Here is a 19,482-nt window from a genome sequence, read left to right as displayed (position 1 = left end):
AATCCGGGAAGCAACCAGGAGCCAATGAAGACTTTGTAGGGCAGGAGAGATGCGGTCCCTGGGCTTGAGGCCAAGGATAAGTCTCACTGCCCTATTCTGGATTAGCTGGAGGGGTTGCAGGTTGGAAGAAGGTAGATTCAGGAGTAGGCTATTGCAATAGCCTGGAGAGAACCAGGGCCCAGGTAACATTGAGCCTCGGTGGGAAGGTGAGAAAAGGTAGAATTCCTTTGGGAAGGAAGAGCTGAAAGTGGGACTTCTTGGCAATGTCCTGAGTGTGAGGGAGGAAGGAGAGCGAGGAATTGAAGATGACTCTGAGGTTTCTGGCTTCCGAAGAGGGAGTAGGGGAGAGCAGATGGAAGGTCATTTACAACATTTAAATCTACTGTCTCCAAGTTTAGGGCTGAGCTCTACCTCCACAGATGCATTCTGTGACAGTCTAAATTCATGGTTTCCTTGGGATCGGCTAATATATTTCTGTAGAACATACACATTTGTTCCTCGTTTTGCTTATCCGCTTTCTTAAGGACACCCTTTATCTGAACACATGTTTATCTGAACAACATTGTTTGACTGTAGACAAATCTTTGATCATCATGCAATGCCTAATATCAGAAGTTTGAGCATGCAGAGATAATTCCCTTTTCTTATTCTGAGATGACTCCAACCCGCTCAGTTCGTGTAGGGCCTCCTCCTTGGTAACAAATATGTTTGCTAGTTCACTTACAATTGTTTCCTTTTTCAGTTTGTTTTCCCTTCTTTGAGCCATTTTTCTTCCGCTTTTACTAGATTTGTTTGCATTATTTTTATGGGCCCTTAATCACTCAGTATGTTCACTATCCTTAATGCTTTTTAAGCGTAAAGTATTGCAATTTGGCTCCTCTGCAGGGAGTATCCTAATTCTTCCTAGTTGATAAATCAAACCCATAATAATTGCCACTAATTAAAGCGTCCGTGTTTCTAACTTCAGTGTGTAAGCACATGAGAAAGTTTGGTGTCCTCCAAAGCGGTTATTGCTTGTATAAACTGATTGCATTGCAAACCCGCAGGAGAATTCTTTTTTTGTTATCCCTGCTGTTTGCCTAGACCTTCAGTTCACAATAGGCATTTTAGCTTTGGTATCGATGTATATATTGCAGATCTTCTAGATGCACTGTATGAACCTTGGCCTCTTCAGCCCGATCGTCCTATAATAATTAGTTTTGTATACAGTGCTTTAATCTAAACCACTTTACGTAGGACATATTTGCATACATTACTATTATTACCCAATCGAAATTGGTACTCATTTATTGATCTTGGAAGGATGAATGGCCTTGCTGGTATTTGAACCTGCATATCAAACACAGATCACAGCAATGAGCGTTTAACCCACTGAGCCATTTTACCGCATGAGCTGGGATTGTAAGACCACATGAAGAGCCTCTAGTTGAAGGCATGTCGGGAGTAGGTGACTTATTTTCATTACACCAAGATATTTGATCAGGTAAATTAAATAACATGGAGTGTTTACATGTGTGTTCCTTAGACCCATATGTCTGATTATGCATACAAGAGTTAATAAGTGGGTAGTTATCAGACACCTGCTGCTGCAAAGTATCCTCCATATCAAATATTAAGATTTCATTATTTTGTAAAGTTTTATCTTTTTTGCAAATTCAGACATTTCTATAGCAAACCAGTACCAGAGAAGGAGTACCTTGGAGGGTTATCAGCTACGTAACTTGGCTGCAATGTAGCAGAATCCCTTTCTCCAATGATAGAGTATATAATGAAGGTGTGGCATTCTTACGTATTGTGCCATTCCCAGTTATCTTTTCGAGATGCAATGTAATTTTACTGGGGTGTGTTCTTCGCTTGTTGCAATTGGTACACTTTGGATGTCCTGGCGAAGTTTGGAGACTGCATTACTTGATTTCCACTCTCATCGGTGAGTGAGGAGTTGAGTGTCTGCAATCTTGCAGGCAGTGCTTCAGATAGGATTTTGGTGCGAGTATTTTACTCCCATTTTTTTAGAACTGGAGAGTCAATCCAATTTCAAAAGTAAAAATGAATTTCTTCCTTCGCAAGAGAATAAAAAAGTATCTGAAAACTATCCAATTTGTGCATAAAACTGTTCGAAAACATTAGTGACAAAGAACTTGTTGATGCATACTACCCAGCTTCATCTTCATTCTACTTGGATACCAAAACTCTGTTAACTACTACATATGCCAGGTAGTTGCATCATATATCGAGTCCCTCACTCTACCAGCATCACTTCTCTGCCTCTCGGGGCTACTGTTGCTGCCTGGCAATACCTGCTTGACAGCCACTCTGTGTTTCTGCTCCATCTCTCCTTCCCTGGTCTCTCAATTTCTGGTGTTTTGCCTCACACTGTTGCTATACCATGTTTAGAGTTCTGTTGCTCTGTCACTCTTCTTCTCCCATCGCTGCATTCTATTATTGCTGTTTCCCTCCTACATTGCTCTGTATCGGTTGCTATAACTCCTCTTGCTCTCTCATGTCATTACTCTGGCTATATCTGTTTTTTTCTTTTTCTCTGTTGTGGTTGCTACTCCTTTTGATTATCTTTCTTGCACTGCCTCTTATGTTATTGGCCTGCCTTTCTCTAATCTGGATTTTCTATTTGCAGATCTCCCCGTCTGCTGTTTATCTGTGTTTTCTTATTTTACTGTCACTATATGTCTCTCTTGCTCGGCTTCTATCCCTCACTCCTGTTGTGTGTGTCCTATTAACCTCTGTTTCCCTGCTCACTTTCTTTGTTGCCCTCTTATGTAGTTCATTGGTCGCTCTCTTCCTGTTGCTCAAATTCCTTTTTTGGATTGTCTAATACGTTCTTTGTTCTTTCTGCCTCTCCCGCCACCCCTCACTTTGTTCTCCTGTATTGCTTAGGTTCAGAGTACCTCTTTCTCTCCTTTTTGTCTTTTGACATAGCACTAATAAATATTTAAAATGCTGAACCTGCCTTTTCCATTTGCAAATCCAGTGCAGCTTTACCATTCGGTGCTCCTTTTTTAGATGTGTGCAAACCTTCTTTTGGCCATTAGGCTGGGAATTATAGATTTGGAGTTATTAGTTGTCTCACCAGATGCAGTACTTGCTTGAATGCAGATGCTTTACCAGCACTGTATGCCATTACAAGTATAAGAGCCCAGTTGAGATGTGTGTTCTGAGCCTTAACAAGTATAGCAGGCCTGATGAGAGGGGATGTATGTCATTACGACCAGCCGAAATGCAGAATGTTTTTTAGAAAATCAACACCCCTTTCACTATATATATATTTCTGAGGCTTGTGGAATCTGCTTAGATCACATGCTGTGCATAGGCCGACATCTAGTGGAAGCTGCGGAGTATTACAGTTTGTTTTTCGAAACTCGAAAATGGGCGTCGACACAGGCGTGCCAGTAATACTATCCCTAGTGTGACGTCCACTGTACCCAAGATCCCTCACGCGTCTAGGATCCTCAGATTGTTTTTTTCCGCCATACTGGTCGGAAGCATCTTGCGGAGTCCCCTGGCCTTAGCCATACTTTTGCTATTATATTGCAATTTTAAATTATTTATTGACATCCTTCCCCACCCCAACGTCGACCATCGATCTCGACGACGGCTGGAGAAGACATCGACCGTCGGCTGCTGCACGACGGATCTGGGCCTCGGAAGGCCGCTGGCCTCGGCCCGGGCCTAGTAGGCCGCTGGCCTCGGCCCTGCAAGTAGGGAGAGTGGGGGGTGGTACATACTCTTCACTCTTGGTATATAGGTACATATATATTTCCTACACTTATCAGCCCGCTGCCTCAAGGTGCGTATGGAGGGTACCCCTTTCCAATTCTGCCCCAAGTGCAATCGCAAATACCCTTGGGTCGACAGGCACGCCACGTGCAATCTCTGCTTGCCGAGGGACCACCCCGAAGCGAACTGCAGAGCGTGTAGTAGGTTTAAACCTAAAACACTTAAGGACCGTTCGACAAAGCGTTGGGCCCACCACGCCAGGCAGGCAGCCATGGCAGCGGAGGGCGCCTTCAGCGATGGCAGCGACGCCGTACTTTCGGACAGCGAGGGCATTACGGCGTCGAAAGACTGCCGAGCGCAGGTCCCCGACCTCGGAAGGTTGTCCGGCAGGGCGGCTATGGGGAAGACCCCCGGCGACGCAAGCGCTACACCTACACACACTAAGCACACTAAGTCCAACCGAACCTCGACGATGTCGACTTCTCGGAAAGAGGCACGGATAGAACGGTCCGACTCGGTGTCCTCTGGGCGCTCTCGATCGAGATCGCCTCATGACGCAAGGCAATCATCCACTCTTGCCAAGAGTGCCTCGCTCCCTTTATTAACGGAAGTTCCATCGTCGGAAGACGAAGACGACTTCCACCCCCAGGCCGCGCTCCAAGAGACCGAGAGCGCAGTTAACACCAGCGAGGCCCCACGCTCCAAACAGAATACCTCTCCCGACCCTCGGCGCCAGGCGTCGAAAGTCTCTGGGGCCTCTAAGGGGCAGGGAAAACATTTTTCCACGCACGGGGAGGGAGGGAAACAGCGGAAAGCTCAGCCTTCCACTCCTGTAAGACCATCCTTCCACCCCAAGCAGACAGATAAACATTAAATCTACTGGGACAGCAACATCCAGCAAGGGTACCCTTGATAAGTCCTCTAAGTTGCCTACTAAAGCCATACCCTGTTCCAAAGAATGGTCCAGTGAGGACATAGACAGGGTCATGTCAAGAATGTCTTCCTTAGCGGATTTTTATGACAAAAACCCAGAACATTTCCTTTCGTATGACCCTCAAGGGGCCACACCCTCAGGCTCCTCTGATCCTATCCCCCTAAGTAAAAAGGCCCGGGTCGAAAGACCTGACCCCTTCGAGGTGCAGCCTTACTCTACTCCATACTCTACTCCACACCCCAGATACCAAGGACAACCTTTCCCTGAAGGGGACCAGGAGTTCTCAATTATGGAGGAACGAACCGGGTCTGAATACTATGCGGAGGATGAGGACCTGGAGGAGGTAGAAGATGAGGAAATTTACAGAGTAGATTCCCCGGTAGAGAGCGAAGCCCCAGTTACCGACTCGCCAGTTGATAACCAGCCCCTCCTTAATGAAGTTCTTGCTCGCGCAGCAGAACATTTTCACATCGACACCCACGGTGTACAGGAGGAAAGGGACTTCGCAGAAGAGTTGGTGGGAGAGAGGAGGCCGGTCGCTCGGACCATCCCTATCCTTAAATCCATCCAACGTAGAATCGATCCATCCCTGGTGAATCCTAACCTCACCAGAGCCGTCAACCCCAGAGTCGAAAAACTTTTTCGGGCAGCCCAGTCTGACCCTCTTTATATAAGAGGTCATCTTAAACCAGACTTCCTAGTGGTTACCAACACTCGGAAGAGGGCTGGGACACCCTTATCGTCGTCGGAAGCTCCTCCCGACAAGGAGAGCAAAAGACTGTACGGGTTTGGCAGGAAGGTAGCCTCAACGTCCGCCTACCAAGGAAGGATTGCTAACTCCACCACCCTGTTGGCAAGTTACAACTGCCATCAATGGGAAGAGGTCGCGGCACTCATAGCCTCTGCTCCTGAACCGTTAAAGGGCCAGTTGGCTCGGATCTCGGCAGAAGGGAGAGCCGTGTCTGGTTGCATTTTAAAAGCAACTTTCGACGCTGCAGACAACGCAGGAAGATTGATAGCAGAAGGTACTGTTATCAAGAGACATGCGTGGTTACGGCAGTCGGGGTTCAAGACAGAAACACAGGCGTCATTAATAGACAAGCCGGTGGAACCAGATCTATTGTTTGGGAAAGCGGTCGAAGACGCACTTAAAAATGCCAAGGACGAGTACGAGACTCTCAAATCCCTTGGCCAGCTTACCAACAAACCCCCGAACCAGAGGGGGAACAATAATTTTCGTCGCCCACGCGGCCAAAATTCACATAGAGGCAACTATGCCCAAGGACAGGGTACACAATGGAACAACAACCAGCAGTCTACCCAAAGTTACAGTAAAGGTAACAAGAGAGGTCGTGGAAGAGGCAGAGGCAGCCCCAACAAGGGAGGTGGCACGCCTCCGCCAAAGCAGTGACGCTCAGTTCAGGGTCCCTTCTCACGCAACCCCAGTAGGGGGACGCATTTCCAACTTCACCCAGGCTTGGGAAGGGATCACCTCAGACAGATGGGTGCTGTCAACAGTGTCCGCAGGATATTGTATAGAATTACTGCAGCGTCCCCGGAACCACCCTCCACGACAAAGAATACACTCCTTAGAACATCAGAAGATCCTTCTCGAGGAGATCGCCATTCTGCTAGAAAAGGACGCGATAGAACTCGTCCCAGGACACCAGGTAAACAAGGGTATCTATTCAACTTACTTCCTTGTGCCAAAGAAAGATTTGACAATGCGCCCAGTATTGGACTTACGGCCTGCCAACAAGTATGTCAAGCCCCAAAAATTCCGTATGACCACGCTACAAGAGGTAATCCCCCTCCTAAAAAAGGGGGATTACATGGCAACCTTGGATATGAAAGATGCCTATTTTCATATTTCCATGCTCCCAGCGCACAGAAAATACTTGCGCTTCAAGGTGGACAGTCGCCACTACCAATTCAAGGTACTGCCCTTCGGGATAGCTTCAGCACCAAGGGTATTCACCAAGGTACTGGCGGTGGCAGCTGCACACCTACGCAGGGAGGCAATCCCTGTATACCCTTATCTGGACGACTGGCTCATAACGGGGGAAACCCCAGGAATTTGCAGGTCAAACATTCAGAGGACTATCGACCTCCTCCACGAATTAGGCTTCTCTATCAACGAGAAGAAGTCAAGTCTGGTGCCAAGCACCTCAAAACAGTTCCTAGGAGCAATCCTAGATACTCAGAAAGGGTTGACCTTCCCTTCGGAAGAGAGAATTCGGAATATACTACTGCAAATTCCACATTATCAGTCAGGTCAACAAATAACGGTACGCAAAGCAATGCGGTTACTGGGCATGATGGCGTCATGCATTTACCTGGTCCCCCACGCGCGTCTGCGCATGCGTCCCATGCAGGAATGGTTGGCGAAACAGTGGTCTCAGGCAAGTGGTCAGTGGGACGATCTAGTGGTCGTTTCGCCAACACTCGTACAGAGCTTACACTGGTGGACAAGAGAGAATCTCGCAGGGGGAAAACCCTTTTACGATCCCGAAGTACAGGCAGTGGTGACTACAGATGCATGCCTGACTGGGTGGGGAGCTCACCATCTCCACCACACAGCTCAGGGTCTCTGGTCTCACTCAGTAGCCAAGAACCACATCAACCTGCTAGAGCTTCTGGCAGTATTCCGAGCGCTTCAGGCGTTCGAGCCCCATCTGCTAAACTTGTCGGTGCAGATCCAGACGGACAGCACGACAGCCATGTTCTATCTGAACAAACAAGGAGGGACTCGTTCGCCAAATCTGTCCAAGCTTGCCCAGAAAATCTGGATATGGGCACTCAGACGGAACATCTTCCTGTCATCACAACATGTTCCAGGGGAGCTCAATTCCCTAGCGGATGCCCTAAGCAGAGACTCCCTCCCAGAAGAACACGAATGGGTCCTTCACAGAGATATCGTAGAAGATCTCTTCTCTCAGTGGGGTTTCCCCACTATAGACCTATTCGCCACAAGCGGAAACAAACAATGCCCAGGATTTGCATCCAGGTTCCCCCAGCCAGACTCCCAAGGGAACGCCCTGTGGATGAACTGGTCAGGGATGTTTGCGTACGCTTTTCCACCAACTCCTCTCATCAGGAAGGTGGTGTACAAGATGAACAAGGAATCGATGACGCTCATCCTAGTTGCTCCCATGTGGGCGAGACAACCATGGTTTCCACACCTACGCAGGATGGCGGTGTGCGAGCCCATCAAACTCCCAGCCTGGTACAACCTACTGTCCCAGCAACAAGGTCAAACAGTGCACCAGGAACCCAACTCAATGAACCTGGCAGCATGGCTCCTGAGGTCATAGAGTTTGGGCATCTCAATTTACCACAGAGGTGTATGGACATCCTAAAAGAATCCAGGAAACCAAACACAAGGCACTGTTACTTTGACAAGTGGAAGAGATTCGTTATTTGGTGCCAGAATAAACAAATCAACCCAGTTGATTGCACTCCTTCCAACGTTGTAACATACATGCTCCACCTGCTGGACGCAGGTTTGGTTTTTAACTCTCTGAAAGTACACCTGGCAGCCCTCTCGGCTTACACCACATCCCATAACAAAGTATCGTGGTGGAAAGTACCAGTAGTTAAAGCCTTCATGGAAGGAGTAAAGAGACTTCACCCTCCTATTTCGAACCCACCGCCAGGATGGGACCTCAATGTGGTGCTAGCTAAGCTCATGGGCCCCCCTTTCGAACCCATGCATAAAAGTAGTCTCAAACACCTGACTTATAAAACGGCCTTCTTAGTAGCCATTACCTCTATAAGAAGGGTCAGTGAAATTCAGGCTCTGTCAGTGCAGGATCCTTTCTTTACTATCCACAAGGACAAACTGGTTTTACGCACACACCCTAGGTTCTCACCTAAATTTATATCTAAGTTCCATGTAAACCAGTCCATCGAGCTTCCGGCTTTCTTCCAAAACCCGCAAAGCTCAGCTGAGGTGAAACTACACACCCTTGATGTGCTTAGGGCGGTCCTCTACTATGTAAATAAAACCAGACCGCTAAGGAAAACAGATCAACTGTTTGTCTCCGTAGCTACAGGCAGAGAGGGGGATCGCGTCTCTAAAGGCGCGATCCCGAAGTGGATTATCAACTGTATACAGCTGTGTTACTCTCTTTCTGAAAAAACTCTGCCTGTTACGCCAAGGGCCCATTCTACTAGAGGCATTGGGGCCACTCTGGCTTTCATTGCAAATGTTCCCCTCGACACCATTTGCAAAGCAGCTACTTGGAGCTCTATTCACACTTTTACTCAGCATTACTGCATTGACACTCATTCCAAGACAGATACACAAGTGGGACAAGCGGTTCTAAGACACCTGTTTGCTCATGACCCTTCTCACATCCCACCTCCTTCTTCTGGTACTGCTCGCTAATCTATGCACAGCATGTGATCTAAGCAGATTCCACAAGCCTCAGAAGGGATACATTACTCACCGTAATCGTATTTCTGATGCTTGTATCTGCTTAGATTCACATGCGACCCACCCTTCCTCCCCTCCGAGAGAAGGCGCATGATTGCTTGTAGTCTTACCTTTCTGTCTATCTGCTTGGATTATCTGTACTCGCGCTACTCCTCATGCTTCCTCATGTCAGAAAAAATACAATCTGAGGATCCTAGACGCGTGAGGGATCTTGGGTACAGTGGACGTCACACTAGGGATAGTATTACTGGCACGCCTGTGTCGACGCCCATTTTCGAGTTTCGAAAAACAAACTGTAATACTCCGCAGCTTCCACTAGATGTCGGCCTATGCACAGCATGTGAATCTAAGCAGATACAAGCATCAGAAATACGATTACGGTGAGTAATGTATCATATATATATATATATATATGAGACAGACACCCTGCCACCCCCTAAATTCATTATATACTGTACCCATCCCCCTACATATATATATGGGGTCGAAAATATTTTCACTGGTCGCAGTAATTGCATGATCCCGATGAGAGGTGTGTGTTCTGAATCACTGAACATTTAGTAGTCCTTTTGATAAGTTGAAAGCTAAGTAATCTCTCTTACAATTGAATGTTACCTGCACCTTAAACACATACCTCTGATGCAGACTCATTAGCTCACCTATCAACAGGATTTGAACTAACAGGTTGATCTCTGCAGCAGGGTTATTGACCAACTGAGCTACCTTTCCCAACAGGCCGTTGACTTGGAAAGGCACATAGTGTTAGGGCACTTGCAGTTCCATGTGAGACTTGCCTTACGTAAGTGGCTTGTCAAAATGTCGCCGTCCGTTTGGACTATCCTACATTGAGTCATTAGATTCATAATAAGGCTTTGAAATTTGCTAGATTTTTGGTAGTGGGACTCAGTAATGTGACATGGGAGAAGCAGAAGTTTTGAAAAGCACAAGGCAGAGTATGAAGGATTGGAGTATATGACAGCATTGCCATCTTCTCACACTGTCTCCCAGTGTGCATCACACCAGCTCAGGAAGGTGGCGGGAAGGATCTGTGTGAAAATACCACATTATTTACTGCGAGGTTGACAATTCTGCATGTAAAACACATTTTCTGTATTTTTAAAGTGGGGGGAGACCGCTCGCAGCACTGCCCCTCCCCATCTATTCTTTGGGGGACATTTTATGTTTTTCATGCCAGGTTTACTACATCGCAGTAATGGGATTCGGGGATTGTGTAGTAAAACCGGTGGGAAGAGCTCAGACACTGTTCCTGCTCAGTACTTTAGTTTGCTACAGAAAATAGCAACACATGTTTGTGCTTTGTCATTACAGCAGCTCTTTTAAGAAATTCAGGTACTGCCACAAAACATAGCAGTCCTGCTAATAAACGTGAGCATGATGCAATCAGCCCTGCTGTGAATAATTGGCACTGTGCCATGACATGCGTATAGCAGCTCTGCTGATAAATTATATATAGCAGTCCTGTACAGTTACCTGTACAATCTGTGCCACTGAAAATATATACAGCACTGCTTCCACCTGCATCCATTATACCTGCTTTCGGTGGCTGGGTGCTCAGAAAGGGTGTTAAAGTAAAAGTTCAGACTACATGCCCAGCTATTTCTTGCTCTCCAAGACAAACTATGTACAGTGCCCTTTCATGCATGCACACAGACGCATACAATCTTAAGATTAAATAAAACACATCTTCATATAGAACACCAAATGTTTTTCCTTCTCACAAAGGCCAAACTGCTTAATGGGAGGCTCTTCTAAAACCTGGAGACATCAAACGCAATTGATGTGCTTCTGTGATGAAAAGAAAACGTGTGGAATGCCCATGATGCTGCAACTGCGCTAGTTGAAGACCATTTTCATTTTACACAATACTATGTGTCCTAAAGCAATGTGAAAAGCATGATCATGATTCAAAATTCTTCAATAACACTGTAACCTACAAAATGCAGGCAGGTGAACAAAGTGAATAAAACACAAATTCCCTTCTACATTACTTAAAGTATTATCTTGTCAGAATTATGAACAGTGTTAAAAATAAAAAAAACAGGACTCATCCCAGTTGCTTCTTTTAAGGAACTGTCAATTGCTAAAGTAAAGAGTGGGCTTGCAAGCTGCTGCTGACCAGCCTGTCTCCAGTGACCTCCACGATTTATGGGGGTGCTGCTATAAATAGCCTGTGTAAACTGTACATAGGGAACAATTAAAAGGGCCGTAGTGACAAGATTTCTGTGCGTAAAAAGGCCTGAGGCGCACCTTATCTGGAGGGCTGCTTGTAGGGCACTCTGAAATTACAGAGCGATTTGTGTTGCAGCGAGCATCAGCACGTTTGGAATTAGCTTGGCTGAGTCTCCCCGCATCAGATTGGTGCTCCACTTCTTGTACTGCAACTTCATTTTAAAATCTGACTGATGCTAGTCAGTGACTGAGTGAGTGTCTGAAGTCTTGCATTCTCGCTGTGGAGGGGGGATGGGAGCGAGAGATGTCTTGTGTGAGCTTCTTACATTTTTAAAATTGATATCCTGTTTGCCTGCATCAATGAAGTTTGCTAAACCTCCAAATGAAGGGCCAATTCTGGACCTATTGCCCTATCTCCACACAACAAAGAAATGGGGATTGGGTCGGGCATCAATGTCACGCCCACTATAGATAATAACTCCTTACTTTATCTTTGCTTGGGACTACAAAGGAAATTGTTAGGCGCGTCGGATACCACAATTAACATATCTGAACGCTATCATAGCATTACAGGGACTAATCTGTCAGCCACTCCAGACTTGGAAAAGTTGATATCTCCTGATACCTCAGATAGCGACTGTGAGGAGGACATCTCCTCTCAATCATCAGAATCCTCTCTTGAAGAGGATGTGTTCTCTACTCCCACACTGAATGTTGTAGCATTGACTATTGATGCACTCTTTTTGCTGTGTTCTAACATGGATAAGGAGCAATAGGATTTGAAAAGAATTTTAGCCAGAGTGGTCCATGTAATTCTAGTGAGCTATGTTGGTGCTTGGGAAATCAACATTGGATCTAGACTGTTTTCTGGCTCTAGCTCAAAGCCCAGAGGGCTATGAGGACTTTCCTATTATGTCAAGAATTCAAAGGGCTTCTCTTTCCCATAGCCCTATCATCTGCAACACTGCTATACCCTTCACTGGTATAGCCCAAGAGCAATGCTGTCTGGAGCCTAAGGGAGGATCCGTGGCCTCTGACTCATCCTCTCCTTTAGGAGAGGATATCCTCGCAACTTCACCACCTTATCAAGTCACCTGGAAAAGAAGACGACGCGGGTGCATTTTGCTGAAAACTGTCAACCAAGTAAAGCGCAAAGAAGCGTCTAATCTACCAAAAACTAGGTCAGATGAAGCTTGTAAATGTACAACTAAAGATCATATTCTACCTAGTAAAAGGATGGTCACGAGTATTAAATAATGGCACGGTTCACCATGTGCAACTACATGGACCCATGGATAAATGGCTCCAAACAGGACCGGATGCTATGGCTACTTCTGGATCATTGATGGTTCCACCTCTTCAACCATACATGGCCCCCACCCTTTTTAAAAAAACATGGTGACCTTTTTAACACAAACCCATCCTGTGGCTGAGTGTGCCCAATCCAAGGATTCCACCTGTCTCCTCACAAAGCAAGGACTCCTCTTTGCCACTTCCAGCACGACAAACTTCTCAAGATTATGGCTCAGTCGGCGTATTGTCACAGTTGCCTGTGGAGGAGGCATTACCCTTGGAGAAATGGGCCAAAGTGGAATAACTGAACCCTACAGCAGTCCATTCATGTACCGTAGTTTTTTGTTGGATTTGTGTCGTAGTATACCTCAGCTGAAAGCTCTCGCATTGGACAAATTATCCACTTTGAACTACCAGAGATTGATAGCTCAACTAATTGGGTCATCTCGCCAATTGTGGTGGATTTGTTGAGCTCTTGTTATGTAGAAATGAAAGCGTGGGCTATCAACTGACAGTATGTTACTAGCGCACACAGTCAGCTTTTTTGCCCAATGAGGATCCATTGCCTCCCCTACTCCAACCTATTAGACTCATGGTATCTAACAACCACACCACGAAAAGAGTCAGTCTTTTAGCCTCCTTAATTAAACCTGTGGTGAAGCGTACTGTTCTATGGCTGGTGGACCGGTGGATCCCAGATACACTAGGAGCCAATAGTAACTGATGCCCTCGTTTTTCAGAGCATGTTAAATCTCTCTCTCTTGGAACACAAGAGGTTGTAGATCCTTTTTAAGCCAACCTTTGGGCTTTTCGTTCTTCACTGCTAGTGATATTATTCTATTACAAGAAACTTGGATTTGAGTTTAGATGGGTACAGTGTATTTTGTTAACCGGCTGTACAAAAGGAGAGGGGTCGTTCCATGGGGGTACTGGGCATTGGAGACAGGGCTCAGTTTAATCTGAAGGTTTTTTTCTGCTGGGCCTTCCTCTCCTCCTCTCCCACACCCTCCCCCCCTGTCCTGTCTGCCATACTTGAAGATCCATCCTCTCCCACTAACAGGACATTTAATTATTAACCTATATGACCCTCTGGGTGGTCTTGCTTCCATAAATGTTCAGAAAACTACTGAGAGGCTCCTCTGCCGCTGGTTTGATTTGTATCCTGGTAACATGGTGATCGTTGCAGGTAATTTGCCCTTTGCGACCCCTCAATCAGATATTAATGATGACAAAAGCTACATGGGTGAACTTTATTGCACATAGCCTAGTAAGTGTAGGTGGACAGTGGATGGGGGCAACATTTAAACCTTTTTGAAGATCCTCAAATATTAAGGACCAAGGCCGTAATCCACATTGGCATACTTGGACGAATGGCAAAGCTATCTCTATTGATTATGTATACACTGATCCCATACCATTGAACCAATGTAGCCCTTTATGCATCATACAATACTAAGTGATCCTGCCCTTCTCTCCTGGTCTCAGGCCCTGGCTCACCCACACAAATAAATTCAAATTAGTATGGATATCACAGTGAACTCACAGGGACCGCAGCATTAGGTTGGATCACAATGTCAAGAAACTAAACTTGTTAATTTATTCTGACCAGCAGCAATTGGATAGCTGGCTGACCGATAACAACTGGGATATTCGAGGCATGATGACCGTTCTTGCGGGGTGTCTCCACTTGAAGCAAATACGGGACAATCATAAGCATGGCAATCTGGTTTTATTTGATAAATCAACATAAAAATATATATTGCACTGCAAGGCTGTTTGTGGGCTTGCCACTTGTCGCGCGAGGATAGAGCTGCACAACTTCCATCTCTTTCCACCCGATACAAGAACTAGCTAAGGTAGCTCAAAATACTTAATCAGTAATGCTAATTGGAAGTTTCTTTTTCGATTTTTGAGAGATAACGACAACAAAACATGTTGGTATAATTACAGGAAATTCCTTGCAGGCAGTGCCCCTCAAGAACCTAACCCCGTCCCAGAGATGGCATGGGCTAGCTCTATCACGGAACTCTACTATGATAGTAAATTAATGCAATCCGTGCCTGTACCCTTCAATCAGGCTGAAGAGAAAGAGAACTGGTTTTGATGTGGATGACATTTGTTAAGAAATGTAAGGCCTTGCAGCCCCCTAACCCCGATTTCAATTGTAAATGTTGTCATCAAAGCCAATCAGAATATTTGGGCAACTGTATTACAGCAGCTGTACCAAGTATCATGACCAGTGGCACTGTTCCAACTAGTTGGAGGTAGTCCATCCTGATCCCCGTATTTAAAAAGAGGGATGGGATGGACCTCTCCAACTATAGGCCATGCTTGATACATGCTCCAAAATATTTTCCTCCCTTATCCTAAAAAAACATAATCAGTGTGCGGAGGAGAAGGGCATATTGAAGAGGTTTGACACTGGTTTCAGAGGGGCACACAGTACCATACATAATATTTGTGCTGTTCACCATATTATGGCAGAGGTTCCACGACAACCGAATAGAAGACTTTCTTTGATTTATTGACTATTCTAAGGCGTTTGACTCTGTCTCAAGCCCGTTGTTGTGGAACAAACTCAGACGATGGGGAATTGACCCTTACGTACTTCATTCTATAAAAGCCATGTACACAGATACTTAGTTGTAATCCAAGTAAACCAGGAGGATGCCATCACACAACCTATTGTTGCAACTCAACAGGGGTGCATTCTCACACCTCTGTTATTTAATCTATGTCTCAGACATGGATGAGGTAATTGGATCTGTCCGCAACTTCACCACCGACCCCCTCCCTCACACCCCGGACCCCTGTGTCGGAGATGAGGCTGTACCATGGCTGGCCTATGCCGACAACAATGTTCTCATTGATTATATGCCAATAGGACTCCAGCATTCCATGGATGCGCTCTCTACTTTCACCACGACTAACCATTTGAAAATTAATAGCTGAAAGACTAAAATCTTGGTTATTGGTGGTAGAACCTCCAAAAAACTGCTGTTTAATTAGAAATTGGCCTACACTACTTTAGAAGTGGTGGACCGCTATGTATATCTGAGCTTTTCAATGAAATATAGTCCTTTTATGGCGACTTCCTCATGCCCAAAGTCCTAAAAAAGTGTCTTGTTATCAAGAGGTGAGTAGTTAGGAAGGGGAGGATACAACGCGGAGGGCCTGCTTGCTATTTATAGAACAAGTATTATCCCAAGGGCTCTCTGTGGACTCGAGGCTCTATCTACTCGATATGTCATATGGTTGGAAAAGATCGAGGGGAATCTGCTCTGACATTTGCTTGGTGTCCCGATCGCAGTGCCTGTCGAGGCACTAAGATGTTAACTCAGGCCTGCCATCGATTAGGTCTTTAAGGCTCCTTCAATTCTGTAAACTGTTCTTAAAATTGCAATCGCTTGAGGCTGATCTTAACGCTCTCCTGAGATTGATTGCTTCTCATCTCGCTGAGGAGATCCAAGAGCTCTTTCTTGAAGGATTTGCAAACCTATGCATTATCACATCTACGTAATATTGGGTTACCATTGGATCAAGCTCTGGATTCACCCAATGTTCACCTTACATTAACTAGGGATTGGGACAGAGCTGTGGTTTGTAAATCCATGAGGAACATTTTAAAACTGACCTGTTTTGGAGCGCCATACTCTGGGCAGAATCATTGGTAATTACATCTGCTGCTTTTAACATCTGGAAGGAGACACTACCACTTTTTGAAACTGCACCTTAAGATCACTATTGCACTTGCTATCTGATTTGTATGTGTACTGCCCACTTGTATTTGTGCCATAGTGGTTTTAAAGACACGATTTTGGTAGTCTTTCCCTTTCAATTGGTGGATAATTGTTTTCAATGATTTTTATGTGAAATAGTGCAGATTTTATTGTATTGAACTATGGAATAATTGTTGATGTATCCTACATTTTGTATGTGCTAACGGTTTAATTATTAACCAAATGCACAATAAATAAAATTAAAAAAAAGATGTCCACACTACACAATTCTAAGAGTAAACCGCTTTGCTACACACATTATAGTTTCCTGAATTAAGTGTAGGATGACGAATGGCAATCTACTCACATTTCATTGCCAAGCCTTTCAGGTCAATATGTCCTGCATCCTAAAGTACTTAGCAAAAAATCAGTGTTGCACAAGCTAAAGCCAGTAATGTCCCTAGCGCAATCTCAATCATGTGTTTCGTATTATCTGAACCTCCCCAAACAGCGGTAAAGTCTGCAGACAAAGAATCACGGACACTTTGAATCTTTGCCGCTGCGAGATAGCAGTAGTGCATTGGGATGTCCACTCTCCACTCTCCACCAAAGTAAGCCGCTGGATCTAAGTCTGGCAGCCTTTGACAACAAGTCTCTTCCTTCACTTTTCAATATTACTATGTTGATAATTAATTCATGTGGCCACACTGTTTGACCCTATTAAACTTTGTACCCCTCACAATTAATCCCCAATCAGTTTGAAGACGCACAACATATTTGGGGACACATGCTTGATGTTGGGCGTGGCCAATTCCTTTCATTTTATTATTATGGTTTGTGAATTATAAATCTAAGTTCTGTTCTGGAGGTTTTTCTGTTTAGATGAAAGGCGTGTGTCATTAATATGAATGGGTACCCTTCTTTCTAATAGAACAGCAGATCTGTGTTTTTGCTGGTCTTCGGAACCATGACGGTAGAAATATACTGGTTATTGCATAGCTACATCTACTACTTCTGCTGTAGTTTCCTTTTGTCCATGACATACCACCCACTCTCTTTTGTAGGTTGCAAACATTGGGAGGTGTGGCTCTTAAATGATTCTCATTCTTAGACCACCACACCTACCAGACAAAGCTTGGCTCATTTGTCTTACAGCCTGTCATCCATGCATGTAGCGTACCCCAGAGCTCACACTTTGCCTGTTCAACATCTACATGTCTCTATGGCTCATATCATCCATTTCCCAAACAATTGGCTACCAGAAGTACAATAAAACCACAAATGAAACTCTAGCAGCCTTTCAACAGAAAACCAGATTGAGACCTGCCTCATCCAAGTATACCAATTGATTGACGAACAAAAAGGCCACCTCTCTCAATGCATCCACAGCAGACGTTCTTCTGTTTTAATGACCCGCCCCACAGACGTTCAGTTCAGCTGGCCAGCCATGATGGGTCCCCAGACTTAACCCACCCAGAAATGATAAAACCTTGAAGTGCAAAGTGCACTTGGTCACCGAAACGGTATTCAATCACATTTGCCTCCTGAGAGGAATCTTTTCTCTCCTCCCCATGTCTCATCAGATTACCATGGTCCTTGAAGCAGCTGAGCCCTTTTTGCACTACTGCAAAACAGATAACAATGGGCTCTGAGCAAAAACCATCTAACTCTGGATGGTTCAGACTTACACTGGCCGGTTCATCCTCAGAATATGGTGGGTAGTTTCTGTATACCTGAAAGGTTGCCATAGCGGGTTCTTCCAAAGCAATGAAGAGAAACCATGGACAAATTGTTGATTTTGACCTATATTCATTTATTCTTTTTGTTTATTGGTATTCATTTTGTAGTTTGTCTTCATCTTACAATCATAAGAGATTTTTTTCTCATATAGTCGGGTTCATACATTTTTTCAATTGTCATATCATGAATAACATTGCAAAATGTATGTCCTATTTTGAATGGGATGATTTTACTAATCACCCCTACCGTAAAGATTTTACAATTGCACTGATCAGTAAAATAACTCTAAAACCTCAATATCTAATCCATAAGGTACTCCAAGGTAGAAGACAAGAATAGCGCTGTAAGGTCTTCCGCCTTTCCATGCCAGCCAGACACCTAAGATTGTAAACTCTATTGTAATTTTTTGAAAAGTTCCTTAATGAACTATAAAACGATTAAAAAAACCTCTGTATACACTAAAGATGAGCTACGGTTTGGTGGAAAAACAAGGAATGCTGAACCCTCTGGAATGCTCCCCTGCACTCCCTCCTGCTTCAAGGTTTACAGAGACTTCCTCTGATGCCTCAATGCTCTAAAACCCATCTGTTAGCACCCCTTTGGTCCTGAATGGACCGAAACCTGGCCTCCTGTACCAACTGTCACCAAATGAGCGATAACCAGTCAGAACACTTGGAACAACACTATACAAGTACAACAGGCAAAAAAAGATCTAAACGCCTCATGATTGGTGCCAACAAGCTGTTCCGACAAGGAAACTGCAAAACCTTCTATAATCCCATACTTGGACACACTTCCCCAACTCCTCCGAAACAGCTACAATCTAGTGTGACGATAGAAAAGATGAAACGATTTTTTATTTTGTGGTTCATTTATTTGTGTTTCTATGTTAACAACTTTGCACTGCTTTAAGTTTGTTTATTGTGAAAGGTGAAGATGAATGAAGTAGAAAAGAGGTATCCATAGAAAAAACTGAATGGGATATTTGTTAGTATTTCGTCTGAAAGATTATTTCAACAGCCGGATATTTCGAACAAGTTTCTAGTTCGGTGCCATTATAGTGAACAAGGGTATCGAGAGTTGCGGGGGTGTGCCCTGCACCCTTGTTCACTACAATGACATCACTGGTTGCTGGGTTGTTCCCCTGCTCCCTAAACAATAACGTTTTTAAAAGGAACCTGCAGTGCCAGTTCCTATGCACGTAAGTGAATTGAACTGGCGTTGCAGAGGGATGGAGGAGTCTGCGGCACAAAGTGAAGTGTGCCGCTAAAAGGTTGGTAAGAAGGTGGGTTGTCAGAAATGTCATTTTTGCTCAAATAACTTTAGTTTTATTTTCTCCCTCTGACATTTCTCATTCGATCATTTCATTGGCATCCTACAAAAGATGCACTAAAACATGCTTTTATTCTTATTTTTTTGTTTCTCGTCTACAAATG

The 19,482-nt window shown here is 44.8% G+C and overlaps 1 protein-coding gene across 3 annotated transcripts in view; it reads left to right on the top strand.

Annotated features, from left to right (window-relative positions):
* The window catches only part of FBXW5 (F-box and WD repeat domain containing 5), a 168,313-nt gene that overhangs the window by 61,845 nt on the left and 86,986 nt on the right, over positions 1–19,482 (top strand). The gene's annotated exons all lie outside the window — the stretch shown is intronic.

This window comes from Ambystoma mexicanum, chromosome 8 (genome assembly GCF_040938575.1).
Source record: "Ambystoma mexicanum isolate Mex_15411 chromosome 8, UKY_AmexF1_1, whole genome shotgun sequence".
Taxonomy (NCBI): domain Eukaryota; kingdom Metazoa; phylum Chordata; class Amphibia; order Caudata; family Ambystomatidae; genus Ambystoma; species Ambystoma mexicanum.
The sequence above is the reverse complement of the archived record's forward strand: the minus strand, read 5'-3'. Positions and strand labels throughout refer to the sequence as shown.